The sequence below is a fragment of the Carassius carassius genome, chromosome 28, assembly GCF_963082965.1.
Source record: "Carassius carassius chromosome 28, fCarCar2.1, whole genome shotgun sequence".
NCBI classification, from domain to species: Eukaryota; Metazoa; Chordata; class Actinopteri; order Cypriniformes; family Cyprinidae; genus Carassius; species Carassius carassius.
In genome coordinates, this window is record NC_081782.1 from 24,435,617 (window position 1) to 24,461,024 (window position 25,408).

The window sequence follows — 25,408 nt, forward strand, 5'->3', positions numbered from 1 at the left end:
CATGATGGAAAGAATGAAAAAAGAACAGATATTGTATTTTTAAATGCTATGCTGAAAACCAAAATTAAAATTAGAACCGTACACACAAAATGCTGCCTGAAAATCTAAAATATTGACTTCTTTTCAGATTTTTGTTAATGATTTTTTGCACTTTTAATGAACACAAATATAGAAAAATGACGATTTTAAGTTTTCTTTGGCCAAATTTAGTGATGCTTCTCCTGCATATTCAGTTGAGAACTAGAGCCATCTTTGTAACAATGCAGAGACTTAACACAAACATTTTAAAAATGTAAACAAAATAAATAATATTTAAAAATTGCAAAAAAAATATATTATTTTGGTCATAACTTTGTGTGCTATATGGGTATTTTATTGGAGAGGACCATGCATGGTCACTCAATTCACGTATAGGCTACCTTGTGTAGGCTTAACATGCCTTATACATTTTGACATATTTTGCCCTGTTAACTGATGGCATTCACATAATTCTGCATTTAGACTATACAGGGCTCTAGACTCATACTTCCCACCTGACGCTCTTTTATACTTTCTCGGTAACACTAGCACATCATTTGCATTTTATTTTCTTCTTTTTTTTTCTACAACATGGCATTAATCAATGCATGTTGCTGAACTTTTATCGTAGTTTATAGTTATATGGTAACGAGTGTTCAACATTCGACCCAATAATTTTTCATTAGTGTTATTTTTGATTAAAATTTTGTGAATGGGAAATGCTCCTTTGCTGTGTTTTTAAACTGTACTTGGGATGCTTTCACTTCGAATTTGCAACCTTGATGTCACGTTTTACAAGAAAAGATGATTGTCTGTTTTGCTAATATATCAGTGAGGAATCAAACAAATAAAAGAAAATAAAGAAAGCCTCCATGGCTTAACGTGAGGTAAACAGCAAAGATAACAAGCTTTTTGAAAACAAAAAGAAAAGTGAAACTAAACTGGCTGTCGGGGACAGGACTTGCATGTGTCACAAAAACTGTGAAAAGTGCGACCATTTTGGTCACAGTCTATATGTGGATTTTTGCAGCGTGCAGCTCTGACTGGTCCAACAGCACAATGAAAAACAAAATTTATTCAAATTCTGAATGAATTGCCCAAGAAAGTGTTCTCTGCGCTCCTTATAAAGCTGACATTCATTTCAGTTTATCATGATCTCACAAAAATCCGTTATAATCAGTGAGGCTCGACCATAGGATGAATTTTACAACTGTTTCGAACAAATCTGATTTGAGAAACATTTGAGAATCATTGGAAAATTAGGTGATATTAAAGGGTTAGTTCACCCAATAATCTAAATTATGTAATTAATAACTCACCCTCATGTCGTTCCAAACCAGTGAGACCTCCGTTTATCTTCGGAACACAGTTAAAGATATTTTAGAACGAGTCATTATCTGGCTCGGCTCGGTGTTCATCTTCAGTTCTCTATTCACAGCATTTCAGTCAGTGTACTGTTTGAGTGAATGAATTACCCTGGGATATTGGTTTGTTTGAACTCAGAGGGAGTGTCAGCCACATTAAAAAAGTTAACAGCTTAAATCATTTGTGGATTAATGCGTATTGGAGACGAAAACCATTTTAAATGATTCGGTTTGATTTGGTGAACTGATTCAAAAAGATCTGGTTACATCGAATGATTCGTTCACGAACCGGATATCACAAACTGCTTTGTTTTGAACTCTCTCACAACAGACACGGAAGAGAAGAAAATGATGAATAAAGTCATAGTTTTTGCTATTTTTGGACCAAAATGTATTTTCGATGCTTCAAAAAATTCTATCTGACCCTCTGATGTCACATGGACTACTTTGATGATGTTTTTCTTACCTTTCTGGATATGGACAGTAACCTGTACACACAGTTTCAATGGAGGGACTGAGAGCTCTCGGACTAAAATATCTTAAACTGTGTTCGAAGAAAAACGGAGGTCTCACTAGTTTGGAACGACATGAGGGTGTTATTAATTACATAATTTTGATTATTGGGTGAACTAACCCTTTAAATGCATATTTTGAGAAAATTAGAGGGTTGTTTGACCTTGCATGCATGTAAATGGCTCAGCGTTACCGTCTGGGCAGAAATATTGTGGAAAAACAGTATGTACAGCTATAGTCAAAGTCAAAGTCACCTTTATTTATATAGCGCTTTAAACAAAATACATTGCGTCAAAGCAACTGAACAACATTCATTAGGAAAACAGTGTCAATAATGCAAAAATGATAGTTAAAGGCAGTTCGTCGTGGATTCAGTTATGTCATCTCTGTTCAGTAAAATAGTGTCTGTGCATTTATTTGTAATCAGGTCAACGATATCGCTGTAGATGAAGTGTCCCCAACTAAGCAAGCCAGAGGCGACAGCAGCAAGGAACCGAAACTCCATCGGTGACAGAATGGAGAAAAAAACCTTGGGAGAAACCAGGCTCAGTTGGGGGGCCAGTTCTCCTCTGACCAGACGAAACCAGTAGTTCAATTCCAGGCTGCAGCAAAGTCAGATTGTGCAGAAGAATCATCTGTTTCCTGTGGTCTTGTCCTGGTGCTCCTCTGAGACAAGGTCTTTACAGGGGATCTGTATCTAGGGCTCTAGTTGTCCTGGTCTCTGCTGTCTTTCAGGGATGTAGAGGTCCTTTCTAGGTGCTGATCCACCATCTGGTCTGGATACGTACTGGATCCGGGTGACTGCAGTGACCCTCTGATCTGGACACAGACTGGATCTGGTGGCCACGGTGACCTCGGAACAAGAGAGAAACAGACAAATATTAGCGTAGATGCCATTCTTCTAATGATGTAGCAAGTACATAGGGTGTTATGGGAACTGTTTCCGGTTCCGGTTTACCTAATTAATGCAGCCTAAAAATCCTTTAACGGATTTGGATAATAAAAGCATATTAGTATGTTGTGTGTATGCCAGGTTAAAGAGGTGGGTCTTTAATCTAGATTTAAACTGCAAGAGTGTGTCTGCCTCCCGAACAATGCTAGGTAGGTTATTCCAGAGTTTGCATGCCAAATAGGAAAAGGATCTGCCGCCCGCAGTTGATTTTGATATTCTAGGTATTATCAAATTGCCTGAGTTTTGAGAACGTAGCGGACGTGGAGAATTATAATGTAAAAGGAGCTCATTTAAATACTGAGGTGCTAAACCATTCAGGGCTTTATAAGTAATAAGCAATATTTTAAAATCTATACGATGCTTGATAGGGAGCCACTGCAGTGTTGACAGGACCGGGCTAATATGGTCATACTTCCTGGTTCTAGTAAGAACTCTTGCTGCTGCATTTTGGACTAGCTGTAGTTTGTTTACTAAGCGTGCAGAACAACCACCCAATAAAGCATTACAATAATCTAACCTTGAGGTCATAAATGCATGGATTAACATTTCTGCATTTGACATTGAGAGCATAGGCCGTAATTTAGATATATTTTTGAGATGGAAAAATGCAGTTTTACAAATGCTAGAAACGTGGCTTTCTAAGGAAAGATTGCGATCAAATAGCACACCTAGGTTCCTAACTGATGACGAAGAATTGACAGAGCAACCATCAAGTCTTAGACAGTGTTCTAGGTTATTACAAGCGGAGTTTTTAGGTCCTATAATTAACACCTCTGTTTTTTCAGAATTTAGCAGTAAGAAATTACTCGTCATCCAGTTTTTTATATCGACTATGCAATCCATTCGTTTTTCAAATTGGTGTGTTTCACCGGGCTGCGAAGAAATATATAGCTGAGTATCATCAGCATAACAGTGAAAGCTAACACCATGTTTCCTGATGATATCTCCCAAGGGTAACATATAAAGCGTGAAGAGTAGCGGCCCTAGTACTGAGCCTTGAGGTACTCCATACTGCACTTGTGATCGATAGGATACATCTTCATTCACTGCTACGAACTGATGGCGGTCATATAAGTACGATTTAAACCATGCTAATGCACTTCCACTGATGCCAACAAAGTGTTCAAGTCTATGCAAAAGAATGTTGTGGTCAATTGTGTCAAACGCAGCACTAAGATCCAATAAAACTAATAGAGAGATACACCCACGATCAGATGATAAGAGCAGATCATTTGTAACTCTAAGGAGAGCAGTCTCAGTACTATGATACGGTCTAAATCCTGACTGGAAATCTTCACATATACCATTTTTCTCTAAGAAGGAATATAATTGTGAGGATACCACCTTTTCTAGTATCTTGGACAGAAAAGGGAGATTCGAGATTGGTCTATAATTAACTAGTCAGAAGAGGATCTATGACTTCTGGAAGCACCTCTTTTAGGAGCTTAGATGGTATAGGGTCTAACATACATGTTGTTGGTTTAGATGATTTAACAAGTTTATACAATTCTTCCTCTCCTACAGTAGAGAATGAGTGGAACTGTTCCTCAGGGGGTCTATAGTGCTCTGTAATCTGTCTATAGTAAAATCTATAGTGATCTGATGTGATACTGTAACTGACGGCTGAATGGTTGCAATTTTATCTCGAAAATTATCGATTTTAGAAGTAAAGTAGTTCATAAAGTCATTACTGCTGTGGTGTTGGGAAATGTCAACACTTGTTGAGGCTTTATTTTTCGTTAATTTAGCCACTGTATTGAATAAATACCTGGGGTTATGTTTGTTTTCTTCTAAAAGAGAAGAAAAGTAATCGGATCTAGCAGTTTTTAATGCTTTTCTGTAGGATATGTTACTTTCCCGCCAAGCAATAAGAAATACCTCTAGTTTTGTTTTCCTCCAGCTGCGCTCCATTTTTCGGGCTGCTCTCTTTAGGGTGCGAGTATGCTCATTATACCATGGTGTCAAACTGTTTTCCTTAACCTTCCTTAAGCGTAAAGGAGCAACTTTATTTAAAGTGCTAGAAAAGAGAGAGTCCATAGTTTCTGTTACATCATCAAGTTGTTCTGAGGTTTTGGATATGCTAAGGAATTTGGTTACATCAGGAAGATAACTTAAAAAGCAGTCTTTTGTGTTAGAAGTGATGGTTCTTCCATACTTGTAACAAGAAGTAGAATTTACAATTTTGGCTATATGAATTTTGCACAGAACTAAATAATGATCTGAGATATCATTGTAACATGTTTTTTGACAGTTACAATCATCACTTGGCTGAATAATTTCAACACCATCAACATCAATTCCATGTGACAGTATTCAATCTAGTATTAAATCTAGAGTATGATTTCGACAATGAGTAGGTCCTGAAACGTGTTGTCTAACACCAATAGAGTTCAGAATGTCTATAAATGCTGATCCCAATGCATCGTTTTCATTATCAACATGGATATTAAAATCACCAACTATTAAAACTTTATCTGCAGCCAGAACTAACTCGGATGTAAAATCACCAAACTAAAATCTGTATGGTGCCCTGGTGGCCTGTATTCAGTGGCCAGTACAAACATAACAGGGGATTTATCATTAACATTTGTTTCTCTGGAGACAGGTTCTCAAAACTTCCAGGGCCGAGCAGATCCACAAACTCATTGAAAATAAACAAAACAATCCAAGGTTTTTATTTAGCACAGTGGCTAGATAAACAAATAACCAGACACCACCAGATTTAAATATTCCCTCACAGTTAAATAGAAATTACTTTATGAATTTCTTAACTGATAAAGGTTGTTACCTGTTGCAGAAGAACCGCTTCTCAATATTATTAACTTGTTTTAAACAAACGGGCAATCAGAGTGGTGCCCAAGGAGGAGAGCAGTCAAGGCTTTTATTCACATTATTTTGTGATTAGGAACAGCCCTTCATCCAATTCTGGACCTTCGTGTGTTAAACAAAATTATTAATAATCAGTATTAAACAAAAAGTATTTAGAATGTTAACACAAATTGCTTTTGTTGATCGATTCGTCCGAACGACTGGTTTGTGACAATCGATCTGTCAAATGTTCATTTATAGACATTTACCGCTCTCACAGGAAATTTCTCAGATTTGCAGACTGAGCCACAGCTTATGAGTTTCAAACCATTCTGTTCGGGCTATCTTTAGCTCCAAGGGTTTTTTCCAAAAGTGTGGAAGTAGCCCTGTTCCCATTAAATTACAAAGGAAAAGAATATTGTCATTCATAGATGAATATTTGATATGCTCATACTCAAGAAAGCAAGCAGTAAAAGACACATGTATGGTGTTAAACCATCTCAGCAGCTTGGGGTTCATGATCAACATGAAAAAGAGCCATTTGGAGCCCTCTCAACAAACTTTTTTATATTTATATATTTATATCTTTTTTAAATATTTGGGGCTAAGCATAGACTCCTCCTCATATCGAGTCACACTGACACAGAGGTAAGAATTGCATTTTTCACACAATGTATTGCCCGCTTTCAGATGGGAAAAGTGGTTCCGTACAGACTGTTCTTACGAATGCTAGGTCTAATAGCTTCAGTGATTTCTGTAGTACATTTGGGGCTGCTCAAAATGAGGGATTTTCATTGCTGGATCGCGCATTTACATCTGTTAGCGGTGAAACATTTTCTGAGCTTCACCAAAAGGCAGCATGTGTCAGTGAAAACAGACAATTCCACAGTGGTTGCTTACATCAATCGACAGGGGGGCACGCACTCCCTTTAACTGCAAAAGTTGCCAAAGAGGCTGATCATGTGGAGTGAAACAAGGCTTTTATCCCTCAGGGCAACTCACGTTCCAGAGATTTTAAACGAAAGGGCAGATCAACTGTCCAGAGGAAACCCCCTATAAGAGTGAAAACTCGTGGTGAACCAGATATTGCAGAGGTACAGACAGGCAGCCATAAATCAGGCTGATTACATCAGATATTGCAGAGCTCTGTCATATTCTGTGACTGTCTCTGAAGAGTGTGAGAACCTCACACGCACTTTGTGAAGTACAGACTGAATGGATTGTCAACATCTCACCACTGTATGGCCAGATGAGAAGCAAACTATGGTTTCTTGACTGGATAACCGGTCTCGGTAGTAAAGATTTGATGGATGAAGACCGCAATCAAGGTTAAAGGTGGCATACAGGAGTTGTACAATAATCATGCGTGAGTCCGTTATAATATAATAATGAGTGTATGAGTGCTCTTGACACACTGATCACACATTGTATTTATGCACCGCACAGACATTTCCGTAAATTCATGTTGTTTCCACACACATTCACGATAATGAATGAATTTGTGTACTGTAGTAGATATATGCAGTCAGCAGGCTGTTGATTTGGGTAAGTTTATTTATTTATTTTTTTTGGCATCTCCATGTGGTCTTGTTCATTATCGCAACTTGACCCCCCCAAAATGTAAAAAGGCTCTTTGCTGTTGCACTGTACACATACTATAAAATATATTTTTTTTATTTTTCTTTCATATGTGCTTATATGGGCTCCTTTGCTGTCTTTTGGAGTTTCTAAGTGTCATTTTTTGGAAAGACATCTAAATGTGTCTTGTATACAAGCTTGCAGAAAATACAGATTTTTGAGAATCACCTTCTACTATTTTGGTTTACTTTGCTGTATATAGCAAATGAAGACAAAAACATTTGAAACAAGATAAATGGTCTATGCTTAATTTCACGAAGTGTGCGATTAATCGAGATTAATCACAGAAAAATGGTGTGATTAATCTGATAAAAAATCGTAATCTATTGACCGCCCTAATACACACATATATACACATGCTTGCTTTATTTATTTATTTACTTATAACAACATATTGTGTAGTAAGCAGGTTAGTAAGTTATATATATTAAAATCTGACCAAGTAACAGTACTGGTATAGAATCAGTATTGGCCATTATACAGGATGTCAGGTATCAGAATCGGATCTGTAAAGAAAAAAAAAGTAGTATTGGTGCACCCCTAAAAATAGGCATTTTTTTTTATGGGGGTATGCGAGTAGTTGACAATTTGTTTGAATGAATCCATTCAGTGCAATGTGCATTGATAGACTGACCTGTTCCGGTGCACATGCTCCAAGATGGAAGTCTGTATGGTGTTGTAAAACTGTAGAACACACTGACATCACGAGGTGTCAGAAACTCCACGAACTATCTGTCTTTGAACTCATCTTTTCTGCAGTTCAAGATCCCTGCAGCCTGTTCCGAAATGTAAACAATCTTTCCTGTGATCAAGGACACTGCAACTGTAAAAATATCCTGCAGACACAAAAAATTTTCTTCATATTCCTATGTCATATTATGAGGCCAGGAACTGAGCTGTGTTCAGGTCCAGCTCCAGTCAAGCAAGTCCAATTTATATAACCGATACACGCACATATGTACATTATATGTATGTGTGTGTGTATATACAATTGCACTCAAAATTATTCTCAACCCTATTTACATACAAAACTCTTTTACAGTGAACATTTTTTTTTTTTTTTTCATTAATACACATTTGCGTGATTCTTTTGGCCTTGGTAAACATTACCTATTCTTTTGGCCTTGGTAAACATTACCTATAAAACCACAGCAGAACTTTTGTCCAAACATCCAAAACCATACTTTCATTCGGAATGAATCTGCATTTTAAACAAATCGGGAGAGCCAATAATTCAATGGCCCATTCTTAAAAAGAACCATTTAATTCATCTCTTGTAAGGATGAAAGAACCTCAGATACTTTGATCTCCTGATAAACAGACAATACAAACATACACAAGCATCTTTCGAGACACCCCACAGAGCCAAGGTGCAGGAAACACCTCTATCACATATGTTATCAGTTCCTTCTCATTCCCTTCCTTACCAATCCTCCCTCCACTTGGTTCACTCAGAATGGTCATTAGTATAATGTTCTACATGAATGCATTTAATATTTACAGTTATGTTTGGTGTCATTTGAATTGTCTCAGGGAGACTGGTACAATTGTCTCAATTTAACAAGTAGGAGACTATTGCTGTGTTCACAACAAACGCGAGTAGAGCATCTGGCGTGAATGATTTCAATGTTAAGTCAATGCAAAGGTGCGTTTACACGCGTCTGGAGGTCTCGCGGTGCGAATGAGGCTGGTGACTATGGCAAGCCAAAGTGTTCACTAACGCCTGCTCGGGCGTCTGATTGCACATTGACACGTCAAAAGCGTGCGATTTTACAGCAAAACGCGCGTCCTTGACGCGTGATTTACCATAAAAACGCGCGTTCTTAGCGTGCGCTTTGGGATTGCGGAAAACGCGCGTCAGAAGCGCGCGTTTTTGTGCATCAAAACACGCGTCCTTGACGTGTGATTTGCAGTAAAAACGCGCGTTCTTAGCGTGCGTTTTGGAGTCACCAAAAACGCACGTTTTTGACGTGCGTTTATCATAATAGAAACGGGCGTCCAAGACGTGCGTTTTGAGTCAGACAAAACACACGTTTTGAACGTGTAAACAGGTCAACCAAACTGGCGGTGCAAACGTCTTTTGAAGTATCCAAACAGGCGAAAGAAACGTGCACTCTCCTAGTGTTTTCAAAATGGCACGTTGAAAGCGTGTGCTCACTTCATAGGGCAGAAGTCTGTAATGATTCATCCGCTATATATGGGCTATCACGGTAAGGCATTGCTACAGCATAAATATTCTTTTTTTCCACTCGGTCATATTGAGGGATGTTATGTCGTTTAAATGACACATTTTAATTTAATGTGGTTAAGCTTCATTAAAGAAATGGGTCTGGTAAACTCTTTATTATAGATCAGTGGTGTGGTACAGTTTACACGAATGTTGTTCATTTTAGCTGCTATCTAAAGTTACCTCTGTAGCACCATGTAGCACCAGCACAGATGACCACCATGACATAATAACTCTTGGGAACGTGATATTATGTCGTGGCCACGAGTTTCCTGCGTAAACAAACCTGCGAGACCATACCAACACGGGATTGTCAGAGTTGGATTCATTAATGTTTTATTTTGAATTAAGAGATTATTATATTATTTATAATATAAATTATTTCATTATTAAATTATTATATATAAATTATTATAAGTCTGTTATTTGATCGTCTTTTCCCCGTAATATTTGTATATTATTATTGTCCTATAATTATTGGTTATATTTTTATATTATATTCGTTCATATTCATCTTTTCCTTTGATTTCGATCTCTTTACTTAACGTTCCGAATGCTTTTGTAAATAATAGCGTACTGTAAATGGTCGACATGCAAATCATGCTTTGATTATGCTGACTGGAATTTTTGTTGGAATGCAGTCAAAGTAATTTTAAGACATACAGGTATTCTATAGTCTGTGGTTTAAATTTAACATATATTTCATTTTATTTTGGCTAAATAATAGACCACAATTATAAGTACAATAGTGTTCCGTTGAGGAATGAATCATTCACGTAGTAATGTCACGTTTGTAAATGAAAACAAGATGCTCATTTATCATTTATCAGACAATTAAGCCAAGAAAGTTTTGAATTTGTGATTGTATTTATGCCCATGCGTGATGATGAATTACCATGTTGTGCTTTCATTTACAAATGAAACTATACTAGAATTATTAATTCCTCAACGAAACACTATAGTATTTACAATTATTGTCTATTGATTAGAGATCGAAATGAAAGGAAAAGATGAATATAGACGAATATAATATAAAAATATAACCAATAATAATAATATACAAATATTAAGGGGACAAGATGATCAGTTAATGGACAAAACAAGGATAAAATATTTTTCAGTCAAATGGAAACAGCCATATACGCAGCAATCATCCTTAATTGAAGAAATGTGGCAAAACATCTCTTGAGAGAAGCTCATATTATTAAATTCTACATTTTCTGCGGTGTCGCGCGTCAAGTCATGCTCCCGTGGGTGTCTTACAGACTGCATCTAACAATCGCAACTTCATTGTGCTCTTAGTCCTTTTGAGGCGAATTTCACAAAATTGGTCAGCTCCCGACAGCATCAGGTGTTTTATTAATGGGGAGTATATTTATGTATTTATTTCAATGAATTAATCAGGGCCGGGTTTCCCAATGACGACTGATCTTATGCTTAAGAACGTTTTCTACGAGTCATTTCACGATCGTTCGTTATTGTTTCACGTGCGTTTCCCAAAAATACACTTAACACAGTTGCACGTAGCTGTCCTTTAAGTGCTACTTAGGAGTGGCTATCCGTTTATCAAGTGCTGAAATGTCAGCATGACTCTTCATTGTAGTACACGATCATTTATTGACGTTAACCTAATGCTGCATTCCAGACAGACAACATGGATATAATAACTATAATACGATACAATATTATAATATATTATAGTGTATAATATTATACTTTACATAATATATAATATACTTTATATATTTATATGTTATGTTAGGTAAAAAAATGTTAGCCTGAATGCACTGTAAGTCGCTTCAGATAAAAGCGTCTGCTAAATGCCTAAATTTATTTAAATTAATTTATTCATATACAGTATTGAGAGAAAGAGAGAGAGAGAGAGAAAGAGAGAGAGAGACGTTATTTCCTGATTTAATACATAGCTGGTTTTCGTTCACCTCAGCAAGTAATTGACATATTTTTCCCTCAGTCCTACATTACTTATTTTATTTTCATTATTATTTTATTCTTTTTTTATTATTTTTATTATTTTTTTTTGTTCAGTCATTTAATGTAAATTTGTATTTCTATTTTTTCTGCCCTTTTTTAATTATTTCATTTATAAATTAATGAAAAAAAAATTAAGAAAATGAGTCATAAAGTGTACAATAAAGCACAATCAAATCACGTGGAGGGACTAAGAGCTTCTGACGCTTCTGGCGTTTTCCGCAATCCCAAAGCTCACGCTAAGGACGCGAGTTTTGCTGTAAAATCACACGCTTTTGACATGTCAATGTGCAATCAGACGCATCAGACGAGCAGGCGTTAATGAACACTTTGGCTTGCCATAGGTGACACACTGGCTGCGTGGCGTGAGCATGGTGTTTCTGCTGCGTGTCAGCTGCGTGGTGGCTGCTTCGCGTTTTCTGTGTCTTTACACACCAGAAGCGTGCCTTACGCAGTGCTGGCGCGTTACTGCTGCTGCAGGTGACATAGAGGGAGACCGCCGACAGACCAGACTCTTGTCTTCACAACAACAATATCTATACTTCATTTTGAGCATAAATATAAAGCCTACTGATAAAGAACACCGTCAACAGTATTGACGGAAAAATAGACTATGTTTGACAGGTGCAATATTTGAAAATCGATAATTATTAATTTATTTTTTAAATTACATTTATATCTGAATATGTGTCAACCTATAGACTTTCAAACATCAAAGTTTCATGAATGAATATGTATTTGTGTACAAAATGACATATAAACATTTTCCTATTCTATTTTGCCTGGAAACGCTTCCAACACGCTTGCGTGTCGCGTGAAAAATAGGCGTCGGTTCTATTTCTAGCATGCACGCGTTTTCCGCGCGTCTCAGGCAGGCAGTCTGCAAGCTCTAACCTGTTAACATGGGAGCCGAATTAAAAACGGACACGCCACGCAGCTGAGACGCTTGCGCCATGCTTCCAGTGTGTTGCCGGCCTGAGCAAATTGAGTGTGTCGCGCGATACGCGCGTTAATTGCGAATGGTGCTTTTTGTGCATTTAAACGTTTGATGCGAATTCGCGTCTGCCGCCCGAGTTGAAAAATTTGAACTTTGGCTCCGGTTGACTGCTCAATGACAACATCAGTCATTCCTCCGTGTTGAATGAGTGACTCCTGAGCAGGATCCTGACTGGTTAACGCGGCGCGAATTGACGGCAAAGTTCAAATTTTTCAACTCGGGCAGCAGACGCGAATTCGCATCAAACACATAAATGTCAAACACATAAATGCACAAAAGCACCATTTGCGTGTAACGCCGCACTAAATGCCGCATTCGCACCACGAGACCACCAGACGCGCGTAAACGCGCCTTTGCATTGACTTAACATTGAAATCATCCGCTCCAGATGCTCTATTCGCGTTTGGTGTGAACACAGCATAAGAGTTAAGAGATATTTCTCTAGCAGATATGTCAATTAGCAGAAACATTTATCCAAAGCGACTTACAAATGAGGACAATGGAAGCAATCAAAATCAACAAAAGTGCTATAACAAGTCTCAGTTAGCTTAAGCGCAGTACACGTAGCAAGGGCTTTTAAATAATATAATAAATAAAAAGAAAACAGATAGAATACAAAAAGATTAGAAAGCTGTTTAGATTTTTTTTCTTCTAAGAATAGAATTAGAATAGTGAGTGCTAAAGTTAGAGGATAAAATAAAGATGGAAGAGATGTGTTTTAAGCCAATTCTTGGAGATGGCTCCAAGTCCATTTAAAAGTCCATAAAAGTGACTTTGTGCTTCTTTGGGAAGGTTGAGTTGAAGGTGATGGTCCTTCATCCATGTGAGCAGCTACTGTCAGATTCTCAGGATGGAATGAGTTGTAGTGTTGAGTATTATCAGCATAGCAGTTGTATGAAAAGCCATGTTTCTGAATGACAGAACCTTTTGATGCCATGTAGACAGAGAAGAGAAGTGGTCCAAGAACTGAGCCCTGAGGCACCCCCCTAGTTAGATGTTGCGACTTGGACACCTCACCTCTCCAAGATACTTTGAAAGACCTATCTGATAAGTAAGACTCAAACCACTGGAGTCCAGTTCCTGAGATGCATTTTGCCAGAAGGGTTGACAGGAGGATCTAGTGGTTAACCATGTCAAAAGCAGTGGACAGATCAAGCAAGATAAGTACTGAAGATTTGGATTCCGCTCTTGCCAGTCTTAAGGCTTCAACAACAGAGTAAGGCAGTCTCTGTTGAATGTCCACTTCTGAAGCCAGATTGGTTGCTGTCAAGGAGGTTGTTCTGTGTGAGAATGGCAGAGACTTAGTTGAACACAGTTTGTTCAATTGTTTTTGCAATGAAAAGAAGAAGGGAAACTGGAGTTCTAAACTGTAGTTCTCTAAAAGAGATGGATTGAGGGTGTGTTTCTTAATTAGTGGAGTTATACGAGCTTGTCTAAATATTAGGAAAAAAACACGGGTTTGGAGGGATATTTTAATGATGTGAGTGAGTGCAGGTACAACTGCAGGAAAAATGGCTTGAAGAAGATGAGATGGAATAGGATCAAGCAGACAAGTAGTATGATGATTAGAAAGGATGAGTTTGGAGACTTCTGCCTCAGAGAGTGAAGAGAAGGATGTGAATGAGTGTATGTTTGCATGTGAGATGTGTTTGACGGATTGTGGTGTGGAAAATTGTGCACTGATGTTTTTAATTTATAAATGAAAAACATGGCCAAATGGTCAGCTATTAGAGTTGATCCAGGAGGAGGAGGACAAAGGATGCGAGAGTTAGACAAATTGTTAATTTTGTTATGGTAGTATGTCCTTTTAGCAGTGGAGACATTAACAGAAAAGGAAGAGAGGGGTAACTAATACACATTAAGGTCAGTATTATTTTTGGATTTGTGACACACACTTTCAGCAGCTCTAAGCTTAGAACGATGTTGGAAAAGCTAGATAAAGCTCAGATAACCAAGGGGCAGAAGGGATGGTATGGGCTGGCCTGGAAGACAAAGGGGCAAACAGTGTCATGTGGAGGGGTAGGTGATGTGTCAGGAACCATGTTGGGGTTAAGAGTGAGGAGGAAGTGATCCGAGGTGTGCAGTGGAGTAACCAGTACATGATCAGTGGAGCAGTGTCGTCTATAAATAAGGCGCAGTTGGTTGCCTGATTTGTGAGTAGCAGTAGTTGACACTCGGTTGAGATCAAAAGAGGCAAGCAGAGTGTGGGAGTCTGCAGATAGAGGTTTATCTAGGTGGATGTTGAAGTCTCCAAGCATAACTAGGAGAGTACAATCCTCCAGAAAGGTTGAGAGCAGCACATCTTATTCATCCAAAAAGTTACCTAGTGGTCCTAGGGGTCGATATACAACTACAAAATGGATTTTAGGAGGGTAGGTAACAGTAACTGAATGAGATTCAAAGGAGCTGTTGATACCCAAAGATCTGTTTTCCTAGTGTCTTTCATGCAAAATTACTTTTTTTTCAAGAGGTGATATCTCTACATGATCAATTCAAATACCAATTGTTAGCTCTTTTGTCTCCAACTTGAGGGATGTTTGTTTTGGTCTGAGGTTACTTAAGGAAATTTTGAAAGAGGATCAGGGCCTTCTGTAGCCGGAAAAGAGCCCATGGTATGAATTGTGTTCACACACTCCATACTATGTATTTTTCTAAAAGTCAGGTATACATCTTACCCTTAGATTAATCTTTGAGAAATTGATGTTTTGTATTGAGTTTTATAATTTTGTATTGAGTTTTATAATTTTTAATCTTTGAGAAATTGATGTTTTGTATTGAGTTTTATAATTTTAAATTGGCTGTATAATTCGCATAATAGATATTTACCTGACTAATAATAAATTGTTACATTTGATTTATTCTGACTTACTCTGAAATTATTTTCTCAAGTAGATTATTTGAAGGATTATGTTTCTGCAAACCTGCCTCCAGGGTTAAGTGCATACTATATCTCAGATTAGAGAAAGCATGGGGCACATCAGGTAAGATTATAGATTTTTGACTAACTGCTTAACTTTAGTTAAAATATTGCTAGTTTTACTTGATCTTAGTGCTGCGTTCGACACCATAGATCATGACATACTCATAGATCAATTACAAAACTATACATGTATTCAGGTTGTCTGACCTTTAACTTCTTTGACGCAGCGCAGGGCATATCTGAGTGTGTGAAGTGTGTTTGCCCGGCCTTTGCTTCGTTTGTCAGCAGGCAGGTGATATTTCAGCTCTTTTAAGGTCTTAAAAAGCTCCTTCTGAGTCTTAGCCTTTGCTGACTGTTCACTACTGCAGAGACAACACGCAAGATGACACTAGTATTAATCCTATTGTACTTACTGTTTTTCTTAGAAAGGGTTTCAGTGTAAAACATTTTCTAACTTACCAAATAAGTACTAGTTCAAAAAGAGGAGCTGATTGACTTCTTAATTAAATGATACAACTGTATTATAGTTATTTAAAGGGATAGTTCACCCAAAAATGAAAATTATGTCATTAATAACTCACCCTCATGTCTTTCCAAACCAGTAAGACCTCCATTTATCTTTGGAACACAGTTTAAGATATTTTAGATTTAGTCCAAGAGCTCTCAGTCCCTCCATTGAAACTGTGTGAACGGTCTACTGTCCATGTCCAGAAAGGTAAGAAAAACATCATCAAAGTAGTCCATGTGACATCAGAGGGTCAGTTAGAATATTGTGAAGCATCGAAAATACATTTTGGTCCAAAAATAGCAAAAACCACGACTTTATTCAGCATTGTCTTCTCCTCCGTGTCTGTTTTGAGAGAGTTCAAAACAAAGCAGTTTGTGATATCTGGTTCAAACAAACCAATATCCCGGAGTAATTCATTTACTCAAACAGTACACTGACTGAACTGCTGTGAAGAGAGAACTGAAGATGAACACCGAGGCGAGCCAGATAATGACTCGTTCAAGAGTCAAGAACCGGTTGCATCGGTTTTCGGATCACCAGTAGTTATTTCGGACAGTTCGATTCAATAAATCGGTTGAAGAAAACGGTTCACCGGTTCTTTTGCGCTCGACGTAATGGCATCATTGCCCTTGATTCAAGCCTTCGGTTTACCTGGGCTCATAACATTAGCACAGAATCAGTTCAGAATCAATCACCAAAAGAATCAGTTGGCTTCAGACGCTCTGTGTGTCAGGCTGCTTCACACTAAATCACACATGCGCAGTATCATCAGCTTCTCGGTTCTCGAATCGGACATGTCTGACAGAAACGGTTCTTGACTCGTGAACGATCGAGTCAGTCTTTTGTTCATTATCTGGCTCGGCTCGGTGTTCATCTTCAGTTCTCTCTTCACAGCAGTTCAGTCAGTATACTGTTTGAGTAAATGAATTACTCCGGGATATTGGTTTGTTTGAACTCAGAGGGAGTGTCAGCCACATTAAAAAAGTTAACAGCTTAAATCATTTGTGGATTAATGCGTATTGGAGACGCGAACCATTTCAAATGATTCAGTTCGATTTGGTGAACTGGATCAAAAAGATCCGGTTACATCGAATGATTCGTTCGCGAACCGGATATCACAAACTGCTTTGTTTTGAACTCTCTCGCAACAGACACGGAGGAGAAGACAATGCTGAATAAAGTCGTAGTTTTTGCTATTTTTGGACCAAAATGTATTTTCGATGCTTCAAAATATTCTAACTGACCCTCTGATGTCATATGGACTACTTTGATGATTTTTTTCTTACCTTTCTGGACATGGACAGGGGTAGTGTTGGCACAGTGGATAAGACGCATGCCTTTGGTGTGAGAGACCCGGGTTCGAATCCACTGTGAGACACCAATCTGTCCCTGAGCAAGACACTTAACCCCTAGTTGCTCCAGAGGCGTGCGACCTCTGACATATATAGCAATTGTAAGTCGCTTTGGATAAAAGCGTCAGCTAAATGAATAAATGTAATGTAATGTAATGGACAGTATACCGTACACACAGTTTCAATGGAGGGACTGAGAGCTCTCGGACTAAATCTAAAATATCTTAAACTGTGTTCCGAAGATAAATGGAGGTCTTACTGGTTTGGAACGACATGAGGGTGAGTTATTAATGACATAATTTTTGGGTGAACTAGCCCTTTAATGCCTGTAGTTTTGTTACCTGCAGCCGCTGGATGATGGGTTGTCTTGCTCTGAACTGACCAAGCTGAATGCATTGTTGCTACTGGGAGGGGAAAAACTTTGAAAGTTTGAGATACAGAGGAAATATAAGAGGTGAAGAGAACAACAAATGTAAGTAAAACAGACATAAAGTGACTGAAGAATCCTAGACGAGGAGATATTATCAAGATCCTACTTAATGCTTTATTTTATATTAGGCTGCCATTGTTGGCAGGGTCTAATATAGTGCTTACTGATGCTTTTTCAAGAAATGTAAAAGTTCAATTTCAGCATAACTAAAACTTTTTTTATTTTTATTTAATTCCTGTAAATGTTAGTATTAAAAGCCTTAAATTGTTTGCAAAGTCAGCCTTTTAAGCCAAAGGGTCTAAAAATAATATATAAATATTATATATTTTGTTGTTTTGATAACAAACATGATGAATTGAATTTTGCCTACAGAGGCCAGCATACCAGCCAGAAAGGACTAAAGATGCTACTCTGTACCCAAACAGGTTATTCCCTTGATGCCTAGTGTGATTATTATGCTTCAAAATACTTTATTAAATAAATGTTGCAGAATCAAATATCAGCATCTAGTTTGTCATGGGGATTTTATTGATCACTCTTGTCGAATACAAACTTAGGAACTTGAAACTCAGGGCTTCACTCACTTTGGTTTAAGTGGATGCATGATAACAATATCAAAAACAACAATAATAATAACATTTTAAAAGCTTTGTTTGTCTTAGGAAAACAATTTAAGATATTTTGGATGAAAACCGGAGGTTTTTGACTGTCCCATAGACTGCCAAGTAAAATACACTGCCAAGGTCCAGAAAAGTATTTAAAGCATCGCTACAATAGTTTATCTGCCATCAGTGGTTCAACCCTAACGTTATGAAGCAACAAGAATACTTTTTGTATGAGAAGAAATGTGAATTTACGTATTGTGGCGCGGCTGACACAGAAGATACGGTGATGTGGGGAGAGACAGAGAAGACGAATTGTTGAATTTAGTCATTTTTGTTTTCTTCTCATACAAAAAGTATTCTTGTTGCTTCACAGTTAACCCACTGATGGCAGATGGAGTATTCTGATGATGCGTTTTATACTTTTGTGGACCTTGACAGTGTATTTTACTTGACACTCTATGGGACAGTCACAACTCACAAGCCTCGCGGTTTTTCATTCAAAATATCTTAAATTGTGTTCTGAAGATGAACTAAGCTTTTACGGGTTTGGAACGACATGGGGGTAAGGGATTAATGACAAAATTTTCATTTTGGGGTGGAGTATCCCTTTAACCACATAAAACTCAAATCTCAAAACTGATAGTGCTACCACCTGTCCAAAAATTACACTCAGGTTTATGCGAATAACTTTGATTATTTTTCCCCAAAAATATTCTAGACCGTTGCTCTGATTTTCATTAAAAACTAATCATATCTTCTTTAGAACATGCCAATACAAAGTTATGGAATTAAAGTTATTTAGTCAAACCACTCTCAAATAACATGTGAGCGAATGACCTAAGAGAATGCCAAAATGGCTGTGAGGTTATATTGCTGACTGCAATGCTTTTGGCTATTCAAACTAAACTTGGATAACCATAACCTGAGGGAACCTGCACAGTTTCAAGTGGTCAGGACATATGGGAAATGGCTTTTTTGCTTATAACTTTTGAATTGTTTGGACAAAAAACATGAGATAGTCCATTTAGATTCAGTGCTACATACAGAGTCGAACGATACCAAATTTCTAAATGTTGCCTGTTGGCCATTTAGAATTTAGACATAAAAAGTGCTTTCTTTTTTACAGACATAGTGTATCATTACATATCTGTATATGTCACTATAAACTGAAGCTACTGAAAAAGTTTTGGGGAAACATTATAAAAAAAAAAAAAAAAGTCCAATAGCTTCTCAATATTTTTGCCTACTGGTCTTGATAGATTCCTTGAGTCTTATCTAGAACAATGATATCAAATATGCCATAGTCAAATAAACTTTCACGTCCCTCATATCACACAACAGACTCGCACTCTCAATTAATACAAATGCAACTGGTACCATCCTGCATCTCAACAATCAACTGTATTATGTTACACATTGACATTGATACACGTCTTGTATCCCCTCACCTCTTGTTACTCCCTGATGATGTCATGATTGCAGAATCTTTTCCGTTTCCACTGGAACTCCCCACAGACTCATTAATGTCAATGTCAATGTCACCTTTATTTATATAGCGCTTTAAACAAAATACATTGCGTCAAAGCAACTGAACAACATTCATTAGGAAAACAGTGTCAATAATGCAAAAATGATAGTTAAAGGCAGTTCATAATTGGATTCAGTTATGTCATCTCTGTTCAGTTAAATAGTGTCTGTGCATTTATTTGCAATCAAGTCAACAAGCTAAGCCAGAGGCGACAGCGGCAAGGAACCGAAACTCCATCGGTGACAGAATGGAGAAAAAAACCTTGGGAGAAACCAGGCTCAGTTGGGGGGCCAGTTCTCCTCTGACCAGACGAAACCAGTACTTCAATTCCAGGCTGCAGCAAAGTCAGATTGTGCAGAAGAATCATCTGTTTCCTGTGGTCTTGTCCTGGTGCTCCTCTGAGACAAGGTCTTTACAGGGGATCTGTATCTGGGGATCTAGTTGTCCTGGTCTCCACTGTCTTTCAGGGATGTAGAGGTCCTTTCTAGGTGCTGATCCAGCATCTGGTCTGGATACGTACTGGATCCGGGTGACTGCAGTGACCCTCTGATCTGGACACAGACTGGATCTGGTGGCCACGGTGACCTCGGAACAAGAGAGAAACAGACAAATATTAGCGTAGATGCCATTCTTCTAATGATGTAGCAACTACATAGGGTGTTATGGGAAGTGTTTCCGGTTCCGGTTTACCTAATTAATGCAGCCTAAAAATCCTTTAACGGATTTGGATAATAAAAGCATATTAGTATGTTATGTGTATGCCAGGTTAAAGAGATGGGTCTTTAATCTAGATTTAAACTGCAAGAGTGTGTCTGCCTCCCGAACAATGTTAGGTAGGTTATTCCAGAGTTTGGGCGCCAAATAGGAAAAGGATCTGCCGCCTGCAGTTGATTTTGATATTCTAGGTATTATCAAATTTTGAGAACGTAGCGGACGTAGAGGATTATAATGTAAAAGGAGCTCATTCAAATACTGAGGTGCTAAACCATTCAGAGCTTTATAAGTAATAAGCAATATTTTAAAATCTATGCGATGCTTGATAGGGAGCCAGTGCAGTGTTGACAGGACCGGGCTAATATGGTCATACTTCCTGGTTCTAGTAAGAACTCTTGCTGCTGCATTTTGGACTAGCTGTAGTTTGTTTACTAAGCGTGCAGAACAACCACCCAATAAAGCATTACAATAATCTAACCTTGAGGTCATAAATGCATGGATTAACATTTCTGCATTTGACATTGAGAGCATAGGCCGTAATTTAGATATATTTTTGAGATGGAAAAATGCAGTTTTACAAATGCTAGAAACGTGGCTTTCTAAGGAAAGATTGCGATCAAATAGCACACCTAGGTTCCTAACTGATGACGAAGAATTGACAGAGCAACCATCAAGTCTTAGACAGTGTTCTAGGTTATTACAAGCAGAGTTTTTAGGTCCTATAATTAACACCTCTGTTTTTTCAGAATTTAGCAGTAAGAAATTACTCGTCATCCAGTTTTTTATATCGACTATGCAATCCATTAGTTTTTCAAATTGGTGTGTTTCACCGGGCTGCGAAGAAATATATAGCTGAGTATCATCAGCATAACAGTGAAAGCTAACACCATGTTTCCTGACGATATCTCCCAAGGGTAACATATAAAGCGTGAAGAGTAGCGGCCCTAGTACTGAGCCTTGAGGTACTCCATACTGCACTTGTGATCAATAGGATACATCTTCATTCACTGCTACGAACTGATGGCGGTCATATAAGTACTATTTAAACCATGCTAATGCACTTCCACTGATGCCAACAAGTGTTCAAGTCTATGCAAAAGAATGTTGTGGTCAATTGTGTCAAACGCAGCACTAAGATCCAATAAAACTAATAGAGAGATACACCCACGATCAGATGATAAGAGCAGATCATTTGTAACTCTAAGGAGAGCAGTCTCAGTACTATGATACGGTCTAAATCCTGACTGGAAATCCTCACATATACCATTTTTCTCTAAGAAGGAATATAATTGTGTGGATACCACCTTTTCTAGTATCTTGGACAGAAAAGGGAGATTCGAGATTGGTCTATAATTAACTAGTTCTTTGGGGTCAAGTTGTGGTTTTTTGATGAGAGGCTTAATAACAGCCAGTTTGAAGGTTTTGGGGACATATCCTAATGACAATGAGGAATTAATAATAGTCAGAAGAGGATCTATGACTTCTGGAAGCACCTCTTTTAGGAGCTTAGATGGTATAGGGTCTAACATACATGTTGTTGGTTTAGATCATTTAACAAGTTTATACAATTCTTCCTCTCCTATGGTAGAGAATGAGTGGAACTGTTCCTCAGGGGGTCTATAGTGCACTGTCTGATGTGATACTGTAGCTTACGGCTGAATGGTTGCAATTTTATCTCTAATAGTATCGATTTTAGAAGTAAAGTAGTTCATAAAGTCATTACTGCTGTGGTGTTGGGAAATGTCAACACTTGTTGAGGCTTTATTTTTCGTTAATTTAGCCACTGTATTGAATAAATACCTGGGGTTATGTTTGTTTTCTTCTAAAAGAGAAGAAAAGTAATCGGATCTAGCAGTTTTTAATGCTTTTCTGTAGGATATGTTACTTTCCCGCCAAGCAACACGAAATACCTCTAGTTTTGTTTTCCTCCAGCTGCGCTCCATTTTTCGGGCTGCTCTCTTTAGGGTGCGAGTATGCTCATTATACCATGGTGTCAAACTGTTTTCCTTAACCTTCCTTAAGCGTAAAGGAGCAACTTTATTTAAAGTGCTAGAAAAGAGAGAGTCCATAGTTTCTGTTACATCATCAAGTTGTTCTGAGGTTTTGGATATGCTAAGGAATTTGGATACATCAGGAAGATAACTTAAAAAGCAGTCTTTTGTGTTAGAAGTGATGGTTCTTCCATACTTGTAACAAGAAGTAGAATTTACATTTTTGGCTATATGAATTTTGCAAAGAACTAAATAATGATCTGAGATATCATCACTTGGCTGAATAATTTCAACACCATCAACATCAATTCCATGTGACAGTATTAAATCTAGAGTATGATTTCGACAATGAGTAGGTCCTGTAAACGTGTTGTCTAACACCAATAGAGTTCAGAATGTCTATAAATGCGGATGCATCGTTTTCATTATCAACATGGATATTAAAATCACCAACTATTAAAACTTTATCTGCAGCCAGAACTAACTCGGATGTAAAATCACCAAACTCTTTAATAAAGTCTGTATGGTGCCCTGGTGGCCTGTATACAGTAGCCAGTACAAACATAACAGGGGATTTATCATTAACATTTGTTTCTCTGGATAATGTTATATGAAGCACCATTACTTCAAACGAGTTATACTTGTAGCCTGCCCTCTGAGAAATCCTGAAAACGTTGTTATAAATTGAAGCAACACCTCCACCTTTGCCTTTTAGACGCGGCTCATTTTTATAACAGTAATCTTGGGGGGTGGACTCATTTAAAATAATGTAATCATCAGGTTTTAGCCAGGTTTCTGTCAAACAGAGTACATCTATATTATGATCAGTGATCATATTATTTACAAAAAGTGTTTTCGTATAAAGGGATCTGATATTCAATAAGCCAAGCTTTATCATTTGTTTATCCATATTGCTTCTGTTTTTTATTTGTTGAACCTCAATTAAATTGTTAATCTTAACTTGGTTTGGACGTTTTTTGTTTTTTCTAGTTCGGGGAACAGACACAGTCTCTATAGTGTGATATCTAGGTGAAAAAGTCTCTATGTGCGGAGAATTAACTGACCTCTGTGACGGGAGGCAGCTAGCAGACGGTCGGTTTAGCCAGTCTGTCTGCTTCCTGACCTGGGCCCCAGCTAGTCAAGTATAAACACTAAGACTATTTGCCATATTTCTAGAGAGAAGAGTGGCGCCACCCCAGGAGGGATGAAGACCATCTCTTTTAAACAGGTCAGGTCTGCCCCAAAAGCTCGTCCAATTGTCTATGAAACCTATGTTATTCTGTGGGCACCACTTAGACATCCAGCCATTGAGTGATGACAATCTGCTATGCATCTCATCACCACGGTAAGCAGGGAGGGGACCAGAGCATATTACAGTGTCTGACATCGTGCTTGCAAGTTCACACACCTCTTTAATGTTATTTTTAGTGATCTCCGACTGGCGAAGTCGAACATCATTAGCGCCGGCATGAATAACAATCTTACTGTATTTACGTTTAGCATTAGCCAGCACTTTTAAATTTGCCAAGATGTCAGGCGCTCTGGCTCCCGGTAAACATTTGACTATGGTGGCTGGTGTCTCTATATTCACGTTCCGTACAATTGAATCACCAATAACTAGAGCACTTTCATCAGGTTTCTCAGTGGGTGCATCACTGAGTGGGGAGAACCTGTTTAATGTTTTGATCGGAACAGAAGAGCGGTGTTTTGACCCACGACTACGCTGCCTCACCGTCACCCAGTTGCCCTGCTGCTGGGGCTCTGTTTCCGGAACCGAACAATGTACAGGTATCCCTGAGCTAGACGCATCCAAAGCCGTATCTAGAGCCCTAACATTCTTATTGTCCTCAATTAAAGTTTGGATGCGTGTCTCTAATTCTGAAATCTTCTCTGTCAGCCTAACTATTTCCCTGCATTTATCACATGTGAATCCCTCATCAGCGACAGAGATAGATAAACTGTACATGTGGCAAGAGGTGCAAGTATCAATGACGGGAGAAGCCATTACTCACCGTGCTTGATTAAATATTCTTACTGCGGTTGTTTGATGAACTTGTGAAAAACTGGAGCGAGGGAGAGGAGAAAAAAAAACAGCGATAGGTTCGAATGAAAACGCTAAATGACAAGCTAACGAGTGCTAACGCTTTGCGCTTTTCGCTTAACGCTCATTACCATGTGACTCATTACTGTGGGACTTGTTACTGTGAGATTCAGTGCCACTTCCACTAGAGCCACTTCCCCTCATTTCCATGTCCTCATGCATCTGTGTTTGAGGCCTCATAGAAGTGGGTGGGTCGTGACTACTGTCACTCCATTCAGATGCCCCGCCCATGCGGTGCAGGTGAGACATGGAGCCAAACGAGGACTCAGACTCACCGCTGTACAGGTAAGGCTTTGGCTCTGTCTCACCTGACATGGACAAGGTCAAGCCTTACATTTCAGGTCAAAGGTCCCCTGACCCAGTTACATGTTGTAGCTGTGAAAACAATTAGTAAGATATGGTTAATGCATTAATGCTTTTTATTTTCACCCAAAATAATCTTTATTTGTTGAGTCAATGCGAGACAATGACAGTGTTCATTTTTTGTCTGGATCTATGAATGTATAAAAAAAAAATACATAAAAAATGCAATTTGTGCATACAACGACTTAAATGTGCATGTTTTTAATTTCTTAGTTAAAACTAATGCCATGGTGATACAGACCCTCATAACTTTAGTAATTTACGTAGTGCTGCTAGATAGTTATTAGCCTCCACTAGTTACCTAATACTATGATTTGTATTATTATTATATAGATTTTTATTATTATTATTATTCATTGATATATATAGAAACCATAGATTACTGTACAA

At 38.1% G+C, this 25,408-nt stretch overlaps 1 pseudogene; it reads right to left on the minus strand.

Annotated features, from left to right (window-relative positions):
- The window catches only part of LOC132107627 (period circadian protein homolog 2-like), a 68,776-nt pseudogene extending 43,761 nt beyond the window's left edge, over positions 1 to 25,015 (minus strand).
- Between the last annotated feature and the right edge of the window lie 393 nt (positions 25,016 to 25,408).